The sequence below is a fragment of the Hemitrygon akajei genome, chromosome 3 (genome assembly GCF_048418815.1).
Source record: "Hemitrygon akajei chromosome 3, sHemAka1.3, whole genome shotgun sequence".
NCBI lineage: Eukaryota > Metazoa > Chordata > Chondrichthyes > Myliobatiformes > Dasyatidae > Hemitrygon > Hemitrygon akajei.
Genome location: NC_133126.1, coordinates 165,294,106 through 165,315,074, shown reverse-complemented (window position 1 = coordinate 165,315,074; position 20,969 = coordinate 165,294,106). Strand labels below are relative to the sequence as shown.

The window sequence follows — 20,969 nt, the reverse complement described above, 5'->3', positions numbered from 1 at the left end:
CTATATTTAGATTTAAATTGGTAATATTATAATTTGAATCACAAAATACTTATTCATTACTCTCTACCTATTCATGTTTGTTTCAACTCTGTTGCAGTTAGGGAAATAAAGTGAGCTTTAAAAAGAAAGTATTCTTGTAAAAAAGATCGTGAACTATCATGTTAACTTGAATTTTGATAACACGGCTAAATTAAATATTTTGAAAACCTAACTAAACCTTGTTCAAATAATAATAATATGATTTATGAAGACCACTACAGCTAATGAGGACATATGTTCCCCTTCAGGGCACAAGCAGTTAGTATATCCATCAGCATAATAAGCTCAAATGAGGAGTTAACCACAGCAAAATTGAAATCATTTTCTAGAGAGGCATACTGCAGATCGGCATAAACAAAAATAAGTATAGAGTGTCCCCTTGTGGTCAACTTCCTGCCTTTGAAATTGGTGAGAATTTTTTCCAACAATTTATAATTTTATACCAAAGCATCTTTAATAGGTTATAAAATGAGATTTTGTTCCTGTCTTGTAGATTGAATCTCATATACCCATTTCATTTTCTTTAATTAAACAAAAAATACCTTATAGCTACAGTATTGGAAAAACTTTTTTCCCTTATAGCTTTAAAGAGATTAGCTTTGTTGTCACATGTACATCCAAACATATAGTGAAATGTGCAGTTTGCGTCAATGACCTTCACAATGCAAGTATGTGCTGGGGGCAGCCCACAAGTGTTGCCTTGCTTCCGCACCAAAATAGCTTGCCCACAATTTACTAACCCTAACCCTAATCCGTATGTGTTTGGAATGTGTGAAGGAACTGGAATACCTAGAGGAAACCCACATAGTCATGGGAAGTTTGTAGAAACTCCCTACAGACAGCTTTGGGATTGAACGTTGATCGATGATCACTGCGCTGTAAAGTGTTGCGGTAACCACTATGCTACTGTGCTGTCCATAACTTGTTTAATGTGCTACTTGTCATTAGTTATGGATCAACCCTTTATGTCTAGTTTTAACCCCTAAACTGGAGTGGAAATGTGGGCTCTGGTAACTTGCCACAAGATGTACTCAAATCAAAATGCATGAAAAGCTGGTGGGCACTGATTAGCCTGAAGCTAAATGTAGGTGGTTAGAGGTAGGTCTTCCAGAAAGAAAATAACATTTGTGAGTGTCAGATTTGGCCTGAAGAATTGGGTGGCTGAAGATCTGCCGACATGAGGCAAGGATGAGACATTCATGTAGGAGAGGTGACACATTCAAACATATAAAGTCCTCTGGAGGTTGGACAGGGCAGATGTTGAGCTGGTTTCACAAATGGAAGAAACACGAACACAAAAATATAGCTACAAGTTATGTGCCCGGTCATTTAAAACTATGTAGTAATTTCTTCTTTCATAATGTAATGATGGTAGTTCATTAACTATCCTTTATGTGGAGATAGATAAATAAACAATCAAGGAAATAGCAAAGAAGAGGAGTTGAGAGCACCATAGATCAGCTATGATCATATTGAATAGTGGGCAAGCTTGAGTGTAAACTGTTCCTGCTTCTGTTTCCTCTTGTTCTTGTACATCATTTGGTGCTCTAGGAAACCTAAATCAATTTGTATAAATTCACGTTGCTAGAACGTTTCTGATCCTGACTGCTGTACCCGGCTGAATTTGTCTTGTGCATTTTATTCCTAAGTTCTTAAAATATCAACAGAATGAAAAGGTGAGTTCAGTGCATTTAGTCCAAATATCTTCACAAGTGAATACCTTACACAAATGTTTGCAGTGTAATTCATCTGTGTCATGTTTGCTGTGGCAATACCTACTTCATCTTCTTCCATTTTGATGAGTTCAGCAACATTTGGTCATGGGCTAACACAATTGTGTAACCTCAGCATGCTCATTATACCAGTATTACCTGCTCCCAAAACATCAAGCATCACATCTATTTTTATTTGTCTCAACTTCAAAATAAAGCAGATGCCAAGAGCAATAATTTATTTATTATGTACTTGTTACTCTAAATATTTATTTGCTTTTGAATATAATAAGTACTAGCCTTCATTTAGTGTTGTTTGTCACTGAGCTTGGTAAAGGGTTGTATTATGCTCTTCTTAATTTCTGTGTAATTTTAGCACTATCACAAGGAATCCAACTATAATGCTCTGCGCATTAAAAATATATTATTTTACAATTTTAAGTAGTATTCTTTGACATTACAGTGCAGAAATGATGATTATTCTAGGCTTTTCTTGATTATTATTGCTTAAGGGAATAATTGGAAAGCTCCATCATGAAACATATATTTTTAACGTGAAAGCACCTGTAATTACTTTAAATATGCACAATAGGTGAATTGAATATCAAAATTATAAGCATTTCTAACAGGCAGTTCACAAACCAAATCTAGACTGAATTACATTCTGGTATAGCAATCATTGAGCAACTTTCTCAGTGGATTGGAGAATCCGGTCCTATGAAATGTCATTAAAAAAGGACTAATCCATTTAAGAGATAAGCCAGCATGATTTAACCATTTCACTGACAGAAACCTATAAACCCTGTGCATACTTCTGATGAAAATATGTTCTCAGGAATGATTCCAAGATGTAAAATAAAAACTGAACAAAATTTTTGGAAAAGAATGAAAAGAGAAATAGAGATTAATGCTTATCTATTGTCCTTCGTCATAAATTCTATCTCTGTAAGGATTCCTATTTCTCAATTTTAAGTGCTCCTTCAAACAGTCTGAACTCAATCAATTCCTGGATCCTGTGTTTTGATTATTTCTTCCATCCTTTTTATCAGGTTTTCTTCACCCACTTTTCCTCCACCCCCACACTCTGCTTATTCTCTCGCACACAAATTCCTCCACATTTCTGATTGCTCGGAGGCTTGTGAGAACAGACCAATGTCATGCACATTTCAATGTACCCTTTTTACCTGTGAATAGTACAAAACCACCATCTCCCATATCATAAAATTATGAAGATCTCAATGCAATAAACCATTGTGTCCATATATTGTTTTTTTCAGAGTTTATTAACCATTATCATGCAGCTTGTTTTAAAATCTACTCATTTGAAACAATAAGAAAAGTTTCATAACATGGACAGTTTGATTATTGTATAGAAAATCCTTTTTTTATTAAATTTTTTCACCCAGCAAGATTTCTTAAAGCAAAAACTAAGTCAGTTCTGAGGTTACTTAATACTTAATGGGTCTATATAAACCACCATAAAAGTGGGGATGTTTGGGGAATGTTGTAGCTTACTAGGATTTACCAGTCTTAATAAGGTTGAGTAAACTGCCCTCCTATTACAGTGCTTTACATAATTTAATTTTTATTTTCCCAGCTAATTAATGAAGGTTAGAGCATTTTAGTAGAATGATAAAATTATTAAATTGTGATGTTTTAAGGCATTTGAACAATTGTGATGCCAAAGGATTTACATCTGAGGAGGCAGCAGAAGTAAATTAAGAGCTTTTGATTTATTTTATTTGAGAGAACTTGTGAAGCAGGATAGTCTTGCAGTCCAAATGTGGGTGAAGTATGTGATTTCAATCAGAATAAGCAGGCATGTACAACATGTCTTTGATTTTTTGATAAGATACAGTGGTTGCCTCACAATTACTGATACCAAGGCCACACAGATTGTGTCGGGATCTTGTAAAATACCTTGGCGTGAACACTGTATGCTGAATTTTTTTCTGCAAAAGTTGACAGAATAAAAATAAAGGACAAAGATTTAGAATTTTCTAGTTGTAGGGTGACATTGCTAATCAAATACAAAGCAGAAATTTCTAATTCTTTAAATATCATCAGTACCTGTATGTTAACACAGTTATGGATATTTTGAAGTGTTTGTTAGGTCTTGTAGGAAGCTAATTTTATCTCAGATTCCACAGACAATGTTGGAGGCCACAACTTTTCAAGCATCGCTGCTGTGTCACGGGACTGTAAAGGCCGCAGGTGTTTTCTGACAAAATCTCCACATTCTTCTCTTGCACTTAGCCATAAGCAAAACAAAGAGGTGCTGGATTAAGCTGCATACAGGTAATAACAGATGTGAAAGATATTTTACATTACATTTAGCCAACACAGGAGGTCTCTGATGATGTCAGATCAGACACCCTAGCAACCATGAAAGAAAACTTTACCACCAGCAATGCTGAAAATCTTAGTCTGCAGAGACTGGCATCTAATCACAGTTTAACCACTCAACATGATCCTAAGATCCAAATGAAATGATCAAAACCATAATAAACTATAGCATTCAATGCCAGAAGCATCATAAGCTTGCTACAGTGCTGGATCCGGAATTATCATAATACAAACATATCATAACTATATCAAATAATCATCATTTGCCATCTTGAGTATTCCATGTTGGTACATTTAGTAGGTAAACAGCAATTTGCTGCAGACTCAGATATTGATAATACAAAGCTATGACAACATGCAGATAAAAAAGTCAGGAGAATAAATAAGAGAAATTAAGTGTATTTGGAAGGTGAGCATTTGGGTTCATATATCATTATGCTGACCCGTATCTTGCAAAATGTCAGAATAGTCAATAATTTATTTTTTCTTTTGCTATCTGGTAATTCAATAGGAATCCAATCCCTATAAAGACCAGAATGTTACATAAATATGTTTAGCTTTACATAGGTTGATAAACAGTTAACTGCAGAAGGATGTAATTTAACCAGTTGATAATTGGCCACAGCCTCATTCTGGAATTATCCACAATAACAGTTGATACTCCTATTTTTGAAGTGACACATGTTGCCAATATTTTAGCTTTACTCTGCACCTTCTACCCTTCTATTTGCCCCTTCTAAAACAGAAGTGTAAAACCAGAGGGTAGAGGTCTAAGGTGAGGGAGGAAAGGCTTAAAGGGGACTGGAGGAGCAGGACTTCCACACAGAAAGTGATGGGTATAGGGATCAAGCTGCCAGAGGAGGTGGTGGTCGCAGGTCAGAATACAACATTTCAAAACAATTTAGACAGGTACATAGATAGGAAAGCTTAGAGGGATATGGGCCAAGTGCAGGTGAATAGGACTCGCTCAGGTAGGCATCTTGGTCAACATAGTCCAGATGGACAGAATGGCCATACATATAATAATAATAATAATAATAATAATAATAATAATAATAATATACAAATATTATTCCACAATTCTATGCCATCTTTAATACTTTAGGACTTAAACTTCTACCACAACTTAATGTGATACCTTACTGAATGAAAAGAGTTGCTTTTGGTCGAGCATATTACGTTCTTCTCAGGCTGCATCTTCATTATCACTTATTAGCATGTACATACATCTAATCTCTATTTGTTTTCTTATCCATGACTCAGGTCTTGACTACAATGTTTTCTGAGCAGGGTCTGCAAAACAGAAGCAGAAGATAATGGAAGTGAACAGCTGGTCAGGCAGCAGCTGTGAAGGGAGAAACAGAATTAATGTTCAGGGAACCAACTTTCATGAGTATATTCATCCTTTTGCCACAGGAGAGCACCAAGTATGACGGTACAAGTTATGTAATTTGTTTCACTGACCTTACTGACAAGCTGGTATATGTAAAATGTTGGTGTGAGGCTTGCAGCAGACGAGAGCAGTGAGGAAGCATATTGATCGAAGATTGTTGGTCAGAACCTGATGGAGTGTGGTGAATTTAACAGTAGCTTAAGCTAGTAGCCAGCTGGTAGGACATGGCATTTGCACCAACCAATTTTGACCACTTGTGAGCCTTTAAACTACTTGTGTAATTCTTTCTCAGGGTTTGATAATCAAGGGCATCTTCTCCCACTGCCTTCTATGCCACCATCCAGGAGTCTCCAGGTATGGAGGATGCTACATGCTTCTATGTCCTCCAACAAGGCAATATCTGGAAACTTTCTAACTTGTACATTTCTTTATAGTTCCCAGATCCAATTCGATGCCTACATGACTGTCTCCTTTCCAGGCGGTGTGGGCTAGTCTTAACTGGTAGTAGCAAGTTACTATTTCAGTCTGCTGATGTTTCTAATTAATAGTATGGTTAGTGCTTGTTGCATGCAGGAATCACAATAATAAGGCAGCAGTAAGTTGGCATGCTGCCTGCTCTGTGATCAGTGGGGGCAGGTTAAATGTTGCCTTGCAACATTCAGGGACAGACTAATAAGTGTCAAGTAACATTTGTGCTACAAATGTTCCAAATAATAGCCACCTCCATCAAGTGAGAGTCTAACCACCTACTCTTGACATCAATGTCATTACTATATATGAACCCTACATTATCAAAATCCCACAGGTCACTATTGACCAGAACCTCCACTGGATCAGCAATGCAAATGCCATGATTCTGAAGGGTGTGTATTTTGTGGTAAATGACTCAACTCCTGATACTCTGAACCCATTCCATCACCTGTGATTCACAAGTTAGGAGCATGATGAAATGCTCTACCTCCAATAACGCTCATCTAGGACCGAGCAGCCCACACAACCCACTCCCTCCATCAACAGCACAGTCTACAAAACGTGCTACTCGGTAGGCTTCTCCCAATCTCATTATTTCTACCTCAACCAGTATGTTCTCCTCCGAGTTGCACACTGAACAGAGCCTAGCAGCGTGCTGTTCGGCCCATCATATTTGAACTGATCATGATGTCAATATAAAGGAAGTCTATTTCCTTGCCTGTGGTCTGTTTCCCCCCAACTACCTGCCTATACAAGAGTCTGACTAAATGCCTTGTAAACGTTGCTACTCTATCTGCTTCTTCTACCTCGTCTGACAGCACCCACCATTCTCTGTGAAAAAAAAACCTCCCTAGTAAATCTCCTTTAAACTTTCCCCCTCTCACCTTAAGACAATTGGAGAGGAAAACAACTCTCCTCTATCTACCCTATCTATCCCTCTCAGAATTTCATTTACTTCTACCAGTCTCGAATGCTCCGAAGAAAACAATCCAAATTTGTCCAACTTCTTATATTTAATATACTCCAATCCAGGCAACATCCTGGTGAAACTCTTCTGTTCCCTCTTTAAAGAATCCACGTCTTTCGTACAATGCGGCAATCAGAACTGCACACAGCGCTCCATATGTGGCCTCACCAGTTTTAAAGCTGCAACATGACTTCCTGCATTTTATACTCAATTCCCCCACCGACCAAGGTAAGCATGATATATACCTTCTGTGCCACCCGATCCACTTCTGGTGTTTGCTTTTAAATCACACCAATAGACTTGATGGGCCAAATCACAATCTTCACAGGACTGTTGAATACCTTAGCTGTGACTATTTTGACTTTGTATTTCTCATATGTATGCTTATCCTTTCTAGAGAATTAATTGATATTGCTTTGATGATTCTCATTGTTGTTCGTGTAGCTTTACAATGCTCTGTCTGGAAAATCTGAACTGTTTTCTGCTTTTTGGCACAATCAGATGGCTTAACACAGCACTACCTTACAAAATGATTTTGTTTGCCACATGCCCTCATGATTTCCTTTCATGCAGCTCTGCTCTTTGACCCCCTTTATGTGGGCAATTTGCTCCACAGTTATGGTATGTTGTTCTAGCTGTTGCTATTTCTGCTCCCCCATCTCTTCACATTCTTCCGATTTCAAATGTTCTGTGGTGTTTACACTCACAGCATTACTTGCAGCACATTTGCATGTTGTTTTTGTTCACCGATTGAAATGCAGCCATTTTAAGGTTTTGCCAACACTGAATTACAGTTCATGTGGTATTTGAAAAACGTTATGAACAGGTATAACATTGTGCAGCTTATAAATCTACATTTACAAATTGAATCACAGAAAGTTCATGTCATAGGACCTCACCAGAATATTTAATTCATATTTAACTTCCTTCTTTTGGTTTAAACTATTGATTAAAATCTTTTCTACTAAGATTGCAGTCATTTAGCATACAAATTGCTAATAGTGTTTCAAAGATGTGAAACTAATTCCCAACCTTCACCTCTAACAGCACATTTCGCATCATTACATGGTACTAGTACAAATGGTTAACTTTGATAGATTACAATCAGAAGCTTGCAGTGGCAGTTTTATCAAGATCTGATATTTTTTACTGAAGCTGTGAGCAAAGTTTGAAATCCTAAATGGGATTTTCCTCTACTGGCTTCTACTTTAAACCCTCAGAGAAAATGCCGGACAAAATGCTGGTGGAACACAGCGGGCCAGGCAGCATCTATAGAGAGAAGTACAGTCGACATTTTGGGCCGAAGGGTCTCGGCCCGAAACGTCGAATGTACTTCTCCCTATAGATGCTGCCTGGCCTGCTGTTCCACCAGCATTTTGTGTGTGTGTTGTTTGATTTCCAGCATCTGCAGATTTCCTCGTGTGTGTGAGAGTTCACAAGAATACTGTTTGCTTAAAATGTTGAGCAATTTTTAAAGGGACCACTGTAGTTCAATCTGAAAAATATTTTAGAAACATAGAAACATAAACCTACAGCACAATTCAGGCCCTTCGGCCCACAATGCTGTGCCGAACATGTATTTACTTCAGAAATTACCTAGGGTTACCCATAGCCCTCTATGGCCCTCAGGATATTGGTCCCTCTGGGAATCAAGTGCAACCCGTCTTTTTTGTACAGACAGACAGGTACAGGTCGCACCTGCCCCAAAAGAGGTCCCAATGATCCAGAAACCTGAATCCTTGCCCCCCCCCATTCCAAACCCTCAGCCACACATTTTATCCTCCACCTCACTCTGTTCCTATACTCACTGTCACGTCGCACAGGCAGTAATCCCGAGATTACTACCTTTGAGGTCCTGCTTCTCAACTTCCTTCCTAACTCCTTAAGCCTTTCTAAAATTATCTTAAGCTTTCTAAAGTATGTTGTTTTGGGGGCCGGGTACAGCAGGAAATCTATCAGTATTATATTTTGTAACTCCAAAAAACTAATTGAAAGAAAGAAAACGGGAGCCAGGATACACGTGTACTCTTAGTTTCACTTTAGTAAGGGACTCAATTACAGAATGTCACAGTGGTGTAATGACGTTTGCCTTTCACATACTTTGTACATATAAACCAAAGTGAATTATGAAAAAAACAAAGAATGCTTAATCAAACAATATATTATAATATTACTCAAATATTAAATACACAGTGCTCTTCCCTGCTTAGCTATAAATCCCAATTCTATATAGAATGGATCTCAACTCAAAAATGTAAAGTAGTACATGATTAAACAAAGATAACAAAGAGGTGCTAATGATCAACGACATGAATTGAATGAACTAAACTGATTAACTGAAATAGAAACGGGTGTAGAAGGAATCCAGATGGGTGAGGCACAACCAGACTAAAAGGTGAGGGTGTGGCAGATCTGACAGGTTAAACTTCAAACCATCAATTCTTACACCATGGTAAGAATGAGCATAGCAACAAGACACAAGGTGGTCATCCTATATCAGCAAGGTCTCTCCCAAGGAAAAATTGCATGGCAGACAGGAGTTTCAAGATGTGCTGTCCAAGCTCTTCTGAAGAAGCACAAAGAAACAGGCAAGATTAAGGACCACAAACACAGTGGTCAGCCACGGAAACTGAGCGCAGCAGACGAGAGATACATCAAACTGACATCCCTTCTAAATCAGAAGAACCCAACATTGCTCTCAGCCTTAAACTCACATAAACCACTGGAACCCAAGTACACCCCTCTACAGTCTGGGGAAGTCGTGCCAGAAGTAGTCTTCAAGGAAGAGTTGCTGCCATTCCTCCAAAGTGGGAACGAAGCCACGAGACTCAGCTATGCACACAATCACAAGGACTGGGGTGCTGAACAATGGCAAGTACTCTGGACTGATGAGTCAAAATTTGATATTTGTGGCTCCAACACGAGGCAGTCTATCCATCGAAGAGCTGGAGAGCGCTATGTGAATGAGTGTCTGCAGCCACGTGAAGATGGCGGAGGTTCGCTGCAGGTTTGGGGCTACATTTCTGCAAGCGGAGTTGGTGATCTGGCCAGAATTAATGGAATTCTCAATGTTGAGAAGTACAATCAGATTCTCATCCACCCTACAACACCATTAGGGAGGCATCTGATTGGTCCCAAAGTCAATCTGCAGCAGGACAATGGCCCCAAACACATGGCCAAGGTCATAAAGAAATATCTTCAGTGAAAAGAAGAACAGGGAGTTCTGCAACAAATGGTATGGCCTCCACAGAGCCCTGATCCCTACATCATCGAGGCTGTGTGGGATTGCCTGGAGATGCAGAAGCAAATGAGACAGCCAAGGTCTGCAGAAGAACTGCGGCAAGTACTGGAACAACCTATGTCAGAGATGCTCGTAGCTCCTCCAACACTTTAGCTCTCAGCTTTAGTGGTACAACTCTCAATCCCCACCTAAGTCAACCCCTATCAAGAGCACTTTCATCCTGGCGCTGGTAAAAATGGGTGAACTGAAATTCCTTCTGCACATTCTAGCCATTTTGGGTTGCCATGGAGATTTGGGGTAGTGTGGGGGTCTTTTCTGTTTTCTCTTTGGATCATCTCTGTGGTAATAGGGAGATTTTTGATTTGCATTATGGAGAATACGTCAAGAGGAGTGTCCTCTTTGGTATATTTTTCAGTTATTTCCTTTTCCAGGGATAAATGGGACAACCCATGAGCATTTCCACAGTTAGTTGTTCTCTTGAATTCAATCTTGTAATTGAGTCCACCAAGAAACAGAGCCCGTCTCTGCATTCCTGCTGCTGCTGTTAGTGGAGCGCCCTTCTGTGGATTGAAAATAGACAAAACTGGTTGATGATCGGTAATGAGGGTAAATTCGCTCACATTACAAGTACTGATTGAAACATTTTACACCACAAACCAGACTCAAGGCCCCTCTGTCATCTATGTGTAAACTTTCCTCTGCAGTGGTAAAGGAACATGATGCAAAGGCTATGTGGTGTTTACTTCTATCACTCATAACATGTGACATGACAGCACCAATACCATAAGACAAGGCATCACAGGCAAACTTCACTAGATGATGTGGATCAGAATGTGTCAGTACAGTGAATGATGTCATCATTTCCTTTGTTTCTTGGAAAGTCAACTCAAGCTTCTTCCCCATCGGTAGCAATGCGTTCAAGGGGAGGAGCACAGAAGTCAGGTTTGACAGGAACCTGTTATAGTAATTGACAAGTTCTAAAAATGGACTGGAACTGTGGCACATCTTTTAGCCTTGGGGCATCCTCCACTGCTTGAATTTTCTCAGCACATTTGTGTAATCAATGTGCATCAATGGTGTGACCACAGTAAGTGATGCTTAGTTTAAAGAATTCACACTTGTTGCGTCATGCTCTGAGCTGATAATCTTTTAATCTTGCTAACACTGTCGTGAGATTTTGGAGATGTTCCTTGTCATCCTCTCTGGTAACAATGATGTCACACTGAGGTAACACTCAGTGCCTGGGTAGCCTTGCAGCACCTGGGTAATAGCTTTCTGCCAGAGAGAAGGTAGAGATGCACCTTCGTGGGTGTTTATGGTGACAAACACTTTGGACCTTTCTTCCATCTCCCTCTGTAACTACGCCTCAGCCAAGTCCATTTTACTGTAGTGTTTCCCCCTAGAGAGATTTGCACAATATCCTCTATCCTGGGCAGAGGGTATTGATTTACTTTCAGTACCAAGTTCATGGTGACCTTAAAATCACCACAGATCCTGACAGACCCATCCCTCTTGGCTACTGGGTCCACAGGCATTGCCCATGGGCTCCACTCAGCCAAAGAATCCTTCAGCCTACATGCGTTCTAGCTGAGTGGCTATTTTATCACAGATGGTATAAGTAACTGGATGGGTTTTGTATAACTTGGGGTGGCATTTTAACTTAACCCTATTTTACCCTTGCAATGTTTGAGTTTTCCAATGCCGTCCTTGAGCACTACCGTGACATGATCAGCACCTTTCTTAATTCACTTTCAATTGACTCTATCACAGGGGATGTGGAATACAAATGGTAGACTGAACTCAAGTTGCAGTTGTCTTAACAAATTACAGTCCCACAATGCTGGTCCTCCTTTGTTTTAACCACATGCAAGCCCAATGTGGCTTCACTGTTCTAAGTATCATTTCCACAGGACTTATCTTTCCTCCAGTATAAGTTCTTAGTTGGTTATCCACAGGCTTCAGTTCAGTATTTTTGAAATGCCGTTCAAACTCATTTTCTGGAATGACTGAAACAGCTGAGCCAGTGTCCAAATCCACTAATTAATTTGTCATTCACTTCTGGTGTAAGCTATATTGCTTTAGTACTCTTTTTGAAACTGCAACTTGTCTTTTCATCTCCCCTGTGCAGTCCATTTATTTTTGTCTGCCTAATATGCTCTTTGTATGTGTTCTAGTATGTTGCATTTTCTGCAACCTTCACCACTAAATCTGCATTGATCTGGTGAATGGGAGCCCATTTGTTTGGCCAGGCAGGCTTCTGCATAGCCATTGCAATTTTGTTCACGCTCATTTTTATTCCTGACTGCAACTCAATTTTACCTCTATCTGCTGTTTCCATTGGTACAGCAATTTCAATTGCTCTTTTAAATGTGAGTTGTTTTTGAATGCTTTCTTGTAAGATTACACAAATTAAACAATCTTTCAGTGCATTTCTAAGCCTATCACTAAACTGACAATGTTCAGACAATTTCTTCAGTTCAGCCACGTAAGCTGAAATGGACTCCCCTACTTTTGATTCTACTTATGAAATCTAAAGCATTCTGCAATCAACAATGGTTGCAGTTCTAAATGTTCCTGCATTACGTTCATGATATCAGCAAAGCTCATTCGGCTGGTTTGGTTGGAGCAGTTGAACATCTAAGCAAACTGTATTTTCAGCAAAACTGGTACTCGTTTCTCACCAGCTATTCTAGTTGCTTCAAAATACTGTTCAATTCATTCAATATACATGATCCAGTTATCTGCTGCTCAGCCTGTCTTTCCAATGTAGCTAGTCATTTCTGCTTTATGTATTATTATCACTGTACACTGTAAATAATTTATTATTATTATCACTGTTTTATTAATATCACAGTACACACTGTTTATGAACTCATGAATTTCATCTATTTTCTGCCTTTTTTTAACTCGAACATTTTTCACACCCCCCCCCCCATGAAGAAAAAAACATGTGGTGTGATTTCTTATTTTTACCTGAACATCTCTTTTTCCCCTTCTAAAGAAAAATAAATGTGCTGCACTTCAACAAGAAGGTAGATATCTCAGGTTCAGTTTAAAACTCATTAATTGCCATTGTTATGTCTTGTAACTCCAAAAACTAATTGAAAGAAAAATACACAAGCCAAGATGCATGTGCACACTTAGTTTGACTTTAGTGAGGCACTCAATTATGACTTAGTGGAGTAATGATGTATGCCATTCACGTACTTCATACATACAACCAGTAATGAATTATGTAAACAACAAAGAATGCTTAGTCAAATAATATATTAACAATATTACTGAAATACTAAATACACAACAATCATGATAAAGAAAGCACCTATCTTTTTGAATTGGAATTTAACTTGAACTCAAAAAAGTTCTCTTTCAATGTCAGACTTGTTTAGGTACTTAATTTCCTGACATTTGCACTGGATCCGCAATATCATGATCTACTGGTTCATCATGCAATCGTGATTCATATCTTACAGTAATCTGGATTCTGATGTCAAATTAAAATATATAATTCATGATTCAACAAACCTCTACAAACCTTTCACTTGCATGACTTCCATTTGCTTGGTGGATTGAGAACACAAATGCATCTGTTTTGATTGAAACTATATTCGTTCTGAATAATGTCAAAGTTTTGGTGTTGACTCATCTACTTTGTTTAATTCTAGAAGTCTAGTTTGCTTGATCAAGACTTGTGGTTTTTTCTTAGTGAGGACTTCTGATGGTGTACACCCAACAAAAATGAATGCTATTCTTCTATACTACAGCAATAAATTAACCGAACAATGTTTTATGCTGAGTTATGAATATCCCTGCTTATGGATTATATTCTCCTCTTTCTTCAAGGGACTTTGTTGTTAAAGCACTGTGTGCATATACACAAGTGCAGAAGGAGGTCATCTGGCCCCAAGAGCCTGCTTCAGCATTTAGTAAGATCATGGTTGATCTAATTGTAACATTAACTCCACACTCCTGCCTACCCATGGTAATCCTTCATACCTTGCTTATCCCCTCTGTATTAAAAAAAATCAAAGGTTCTGCTTTCCTGCCTTTGATCAAGACAGTTTCAAAGACTCCCTACCCTTCAAAAGAAAAGGAAAAAGATTAAACATGAGGAAATCTGCAGATGCTGGAAATTCAAACAACACACACAAAATGCTGGTGGAACACAGCAGGCCAGGCAGCATCTATAAGGAGAAGCACTGTCGACGTTTCGGGCCGAGACCCTTCATCAGGACTAACTGAAAGAAAAGATAGTAAGAGATTTGAAAGTAGGAGGGGGAGGGGTGAAGCTAAGAGCTGGAAAGGTGATTGGCAAAAGTGATACAGAGCTGGAGAAGGGAAAGGATCATGGGACGGGAGGCCTCGGGAGAAAGAAAGGGGGAGGGGGGAGCACCAGAGGGAGATGGAGAACAGGCAGAGTGATGGGCAGAGAGAGGAAAAAAAACAAACAACTAAATATTGTCAGGGATGGGGTAAGAAGGGGAGGAGGGGCATTAACAGAAGTTAGAGAAGTCAATGTTCATGCCATCAGGTTGGAGGCTGCCCAGCCGGTATATAAGGTGTTGTTCCTCCAACCTGAGTGTGGCTTCATCTTGACAGTAGAGGAGGCCATGGATAAACGTATCAGAATGGGAATGGGACGTGGAATTAAAATGTGTGGCCACTGGGAGATCCTGCTTTCTCTGGCGGGCAGAACATAGGTGTTCAGCGAAACGGTCTCCCAGTCTGCATCGGGTCTCACCAATATATAAAAGGCTACACCGGGAGCACCGGATGCAGTATACCACACCAGCCAACTGACAGGTGAAGTGTCGCCTCACCTGGAAGGACTGTCTGGGCCCTGAATGGTGGTGAGGGAGGAAGTGTAAGGGCAGGTGTAGCACTTGTTCCATTTACAAGGGTAAGTGCCAGGAGGGAGATCGGTGGGAAGGGATGGGGGGGACAAGTGGACAAGGGAATCGCATAGGGAGCGATCCCTGCGGAAAGCAGAAAGGGGGGGAGGGAAAGATGTGCTTGGTAGTGGGATCCCATTGGAGGTGGCGGAAGTTACGGAGAATTATACGTTGGACCCGGAAGCTGGTGGGGTGGTAGGTGAGGACAAGGGGAACCCTATCCCGAGTGGGGTGGCGGGCGGATGGGGTGAGGGCAGATGTGCAGGAAATGGGAGAGATGTGTTCGAGAGCAAAATTGATAGTGGAAGAAGGGAAGCCCCTTTGTTTAAAAAAGGAAGACATCTCCTTCATCCTGAAATGAAAAGCCTCATCCTGAGAGCAGATGCAGCGGAGACAGAGGAATTGTGAGAAGGGGATAGCATTTTTGCAAGAGACAGGGTGGGAAGAGGAATAATCCAAGTAACTGTGACAGTCTGTAGGCTTATAGTAGATATCAGCAGATAAGCCGTCTCCAGAGATGGAGACAGAAAGATCAAAAAAGGGGAGGGAAGTGTCAGAAATGGACCAGGTAAATTTGAGGGCAGGGTGAAAGTTGGAGGCAAAGTTAATGAAGTCAGCGAGCTCAGCATGCGTGCAGGAGACAGCGCCAATGCAGTCGTCGATATAGTGAAGGAAAAGAGGGGGACGGATACTCGTATAGACTTGGAACATGGACTGTTCCACAAAGCCAACAAAAAGGCAGGCCTAACTGGGACCCATGCAGGTGCCCATGGCTACACCTTTGGTTTGGAGGAAGTGGGAGGAGCCAAAGGAGAAATTATTGAGAGTAAGAACTAATTCCGCTAGATGGAGGAGAGTGGCGGTAGAGGGGAATTGGTTAGGTTTGGGATCCAAAAAGAAGTGAAGAGCTTTGAGCCCTTCCTGGTGGGGGATGGAGGTATATAGGGACTGGACGTCCATGGTGAAAATAAGGCGGTGGGGGCCAGGGAACTTAAAATCATTGAAAAAATTCAAAGCATGAGAAGCGTCAGGAACATAGGTGGGAAGAGATTGAACAAGGGGGGATAAAACAGTGTCAAGGTATGCAGAAATGAGTTTGGTGGGGCAGGAGCAAGCTGAGACAATAGGTCTACCTGGACAGGCAGGTTTGTGGATCTTGGGTAGGAGGTAGAAACGGGAAGTGCGGGATGTGGGAACTATGAGGTTGGTGGCAGTGGATGGGAGATCCCCAGAGCTGATAAGGTTGGTGATGGTATAGGAGACAGTGGCCTGGTGCTCCTTAGTGGGGTCATGATCAAGGGGTAAATAAAAGGAGGTATCAGAGAGTTGTCGCTGTGCCTCGGCCAGGTAGAGGTCAGTACGCCAGACAACAACAGCTCCCCCCTTATCAGCAGGTTTTATCGTGACGTTGGGATTGGTGCGGAGGGAGCGGAGAGCAGAGCGTTCGGAAGGAGTGAGGTTGGAATTGGAACAGGGTGTGGTGAAGTCAAGACGGTTGATGTCCCGTCGGCAATTAGCAATAAAGAGATCCAGAGCAGGCAGAAGAGCAGAGCAGGGTGTCCATGAAGAGGAGGAGGGTTGAAGACGGGAGAAGGGGTCATCGATGGGGGTAGGAGAGTCCTTGCCAAAGAAGTAAGCTTGGAGACGGAGCCGGCGGAAGAAGAGTTCAGCGTCATGGCGTACGCGGAACTCGCTGAGGTGTGGGCGAAGGGGGACAAAGCTGAGGCCCTTACTGAGGACAGAGCGCTCTGCCTCAGAGAGTTGAAGGTCGGAGGGAATGGTAAAGACCCGGCACGGATGAGAAATGGGATCAGAGGGGGGAGGGAGGCTAGTAGTGTCAGTGGAGAGGGAAGGGTTGGGGTGAGAGGAAGATGGAGCCTCTGAGGACCCAGGAGCTGACGATGGGATCTGAGGGAGAGGGGCTTGCAGAGTGGTGATGGGGGAAGGGTAACGGGAGTCACAGTCGCAGCATGTGAAGACCCGGCCTGGAGTTCAAGACTGGAGTCGCAGTCAGTGGTTGCGCAATCGCCTTGAAGCTGTCCATGGCCATTGGAACACATGTTGATGGTGCTAGAGTCCGGGTTTTCAATATGCCCTGGGTTGCTGGGGCAGCCGAGATTGACAGCCGAGGCCAATCCATGGTCGTTGGAACTCGCGTTGATGGTGCTGGAGTCCGGGTTTTCAATATGCCCTGGGTTGCTGGGGCAGCCGAGATCGACGGCCGGGGCCAATCCATGGTCGTTGGAACTCGCGTTGATGGTGCTGGAATCTGGGTTTTGAATATGCCCTGGGTTGCTGGGGCAGCCAAGATCGATGGCCGGGCCTGCGGCCGCGATACAAAGTCCATAGTCTGGAGTCTGCAGATGGAAGATCTTGCGATCCTTACAGGACATGATAAAGTCAAAGAAACGGCGATTGCACGCATGGAGAAAGATTACCTTATCTCTGCCTTAAATGAGTGATCTCCAAATTTTAAACAGCCACCTTTGGTTCTACATTCTGTTACAAGGGGGAAGATCTGCTCTGCACCCTCCCTGTCAAGATCTCTTAGGATCTTAGAACTTGTGAAGAGATTAGAGATTAGATTTATTTGTCACATGTACACTGAAAAATTGAAAAAATGCATTGTTTACCATGAACAGCCAATACAGTTCAAGGATTGTGCTGGGGGCAGTCCACAAGTGTCACCATACTTCCAGCACCAACATAGTATGCCCTCAACTCACTAACCCTAATCCATACATCTTTTGGAATGTGAGAGGAAAACAGAGCGCTCAGAGGAGGAAGTACAAACTCCTTACAGATGACAGCAGGAATTGAACCCCAGTCAGTAGTCGCTGGCACTATAAACCAGTGTGCTAACCGCTATGCTACCAAGCCACCCTTTTAGTGTTTTACAGCAAGATCAGATAGAGGACCTCCGCATATGTGAAACATAAGATACATCTTCTTGTGCACTAAGATGAAAGTTATGATGATTTGAAGGTTAGCGTCAAAAAATGTGCATACGCAAGTGTTGTCTGTGTACTGCAGCTTAGTAACTGAGCTTGGAGATCAAAGGCAATCAGAACGAACAGTATTCCATTGTCCTAGAAAGTAGCACCACTTCACTGGGAAGGTGTTTAAGGTGAGCTTCAGCGCTGCAGTGAGATAGATTGAGAAACGTATTGAAGCATTTATCCAACCTTGCTAGATACCACTCTGTCTTGAGATCAGATCTATTGTGAACACACAGGTTATGAAGAAGAGAAAGTCTGCCAAGGCTGGAAATTCAAGCAACACACATAAAATGCTGGAGAAACTCAGCAGGTCAGGCAGCATCCATGGAAAAGAGTAAACAGTGGACGTTTTGGGCTGAGGCCCTCCTTAAGGACTGGAAAGAAAGATGAGAAGGAAAAAGTACAAGATGGTAGATGAAACAGGGAGAGGGGGAGTATGAAGTAAATAGCTGGGAAGCTGGTAGGTGAAAGAGATAAAAGGCTGGAGAAGGGGGAATCTGATAGGAGAGGGTAGATGACCATGGAGGAAAGGGAAGAGGAAAGGAGATGAGGTGAGAGAGGGTAACAGGTATAGGAGTGGTGAATAGCGGTGGGGGGGCAGCAATTGCTGGAGAAATCGATATTCATTCCATCAGGTTGGAGGCTACCCAGACAAAATATAAGGTGTTGCTACTCCAACCTGAGTGTGGTCTCATCACAGCAGTAGAGGAGGCCATGGATTGACATATCAGAATGGAAATGGGAAGTAGAATTGAAGCAGGTGGCCACTGGGAGATCTCGCTTTTTCTGACAGATGGAGCATTGGTGCTTGGTGAAGCGGTCTCCCAATCTTCATTGGGTCTCACCAATATACAAAAGGCTGCACCAGGAGACCAAACACAGTAGATGACCTTAACAGATTCACAGGTGAAGTGTCAGTTCACCTGGAAGGACTGTTAGGGTCCTGAGTTGTAATGAGGGAGGAGATATAGGGGCAGGTATGGCACTTGTTCTGCTTGAAGTATAAGTACCAGGACGGAGATCAGTGGGGAGGGATGAATGGACAAGGGAGCTGCGTGCGGAGCAATCCCTTTGGAAAGTAAGGGGGAGGGATTGGCAGTGGGATCCCGCTGCAGATGATGGAAGTTACGGAGAATTATGCACTAGATGCAGAAGCTACTGGGATGGCAGGTGAGGACAAGAGGAACCCTATCCCTGGTGGGGTGGTGGGAGGATGGGGTGAAGGAATGGGCTATGATGCCATCAGAAATACTGATGATGAATATTGATATTTCAATCCAATTGCTTCAGTTCAATTTGCTTTTTGTCACAATGGATCAGTAGCAGAAGATTGACATTTTGTTTTTTAACTTATGTTTGGTGACTTATTTCTACAAGTTACAGATATTGTATTTACATGCTGATGGTTTCATAGGTCCTCCTTCTTGCAATTGCTTCCATGCTGACAAATTCTTTGTGTACAGCCAAAACCTGTTCTCTCAATGTAGTAAATATTATCACTGTATGAACCCACTTGGTGCAGCTCTGTTCACACGACAGCTTGTTGTGACAACTATGGAACAGGTTTAGTTCTTCATCTGTATACTAGTCAAACTCTGCCCATCCTTCCAATGTCTACACATAGAACCTTCCTAAACAGAGCCTTCAAGATTTTGTCTACAAATTCAGACAAAATCTGTGGAAGTTACTCTTCATTGTGTTTAACATGTAGATTTCCTTACATTCGTAACAGAAAAGTTCTCATGTGATAATCGGGACAGAGCATTCCCAAGTACATTCTACCTGGGTTTTCTGTCTCTCTCTGGCCAATTGTATTGCAATAGAAGCTTATTCCATCTTTGTATTATTGATGTTGTCATAGTGATTATCACTGATTTAGGAATTACTGACACCAGTAAAAAATTTTCAAAAAAAAAACTTTATGCTGATACTGGCAATAATAGAAATAAAAACTTGTTTTATTTACTAGTAGCAGCTTATGATCTGCCCCTTGGGTTAAAGGGGCTCCCGAAAACAAACTGATGGAATTTCTTGTTTCGAGGTGCCTCCCTTTCAATTTGTGCATACATGCAGTTACTCTCTGTGAGTGTGGAAGAATTGAAAGTGATAGGTATCTGTTCACTACCACATGCCTTATCATTGTACTTACAGCATACAGTGGTGCTAGAAAATTTGCAAACCCTGTAGAATTTTCTCTATTGCCGCATAAATATGATTTAAAATGTGATCAGATCTTCATGTAAGCCTCAAAACTAGATAACGAGTAACCAATTAAAGAAATAACACAAAAACATTACATTTGTTCATTTATTTATTGAGAAAAATGATTCAATATTACATATATTTGTTGGAAAAAGTATGTGGCCGTCTGGGGTAATATTCTACAAAAGCTATTTTGGAGTCAGGTGTTGCAATCAATGAGATGAGTTTGGAGGTGTGGGTTGTAGAGGTGTCCTGCTCTATAAAAAAGACACACAAAGTCAGGTTTCTGACAGAGTCCGCTCTTCTCAAGAAAAATCTGATTATGTGTACCATGCCTCAATCAAATCAACATTCAGAGGACCTTAGAAGATGAATTGTAGAGAAGCATGAAGCTGAAAAAGGCTACAGAAGCATTTCTAAAGATCTGAGTAAGAGACAGTAAGATAAACTGTCTACAAATAGAGGAAATTCAGTACTGTTGCTGCTCTCCCTAGGAGTGGGCATCCTGCAAAGATCACACCAAGAGAACACGTGCAATGCTGAAGGAGGTGAAAAAGCGCCCAAGGGGAACAGTAAAAGACCTGCAGAAATCTCTAGAATTTGCTAAAGTCTCTGTTCATGTGTCCACTATAAGAAAAACACTGAACAAGAATGGTGTTCATGAAAGGGCACCACAGAGGTCCACTGCTGTCCAAACAAAACATTGC

At 41.3% G+C, this 20,969-nt stretch overlaps 1 long non-coding RNA gene across 6 annotated transcripts in view; it reads right to left on the bottom strand.

Annotated features, from left to right (window-relative positions):
- Positions 1–3,469: 3,469 nt before the first annotated feature.
- LOC140725595 (uncharacterized) overlaps positions 3,470–20,969 on the bottom strand; it is an 85,675-nt gene continuing 68,175 nt past the window's right edge. For 3 of the 6 annotated variants that reach the window (XR_012098385.1, XR_012098381.1, XR_012098384.1), the window contains 2 exons: positions 5,236–5,390; positions 3,470–4,002 (listed from right to left, as the gene is read on the bottom strand). This is a non-coding gene — a long non-coding RNA (uncharacterized lncRNA). Of the gene's footprint in view, positions 4,040–5,235; positions 5,391–20,969 lie in introns of all 6 variants that reach the window. The other 3 variants (XR_012098382.1, XR_012098386.1, XR_012098383.1) reach the window with 3 other exon arrangements.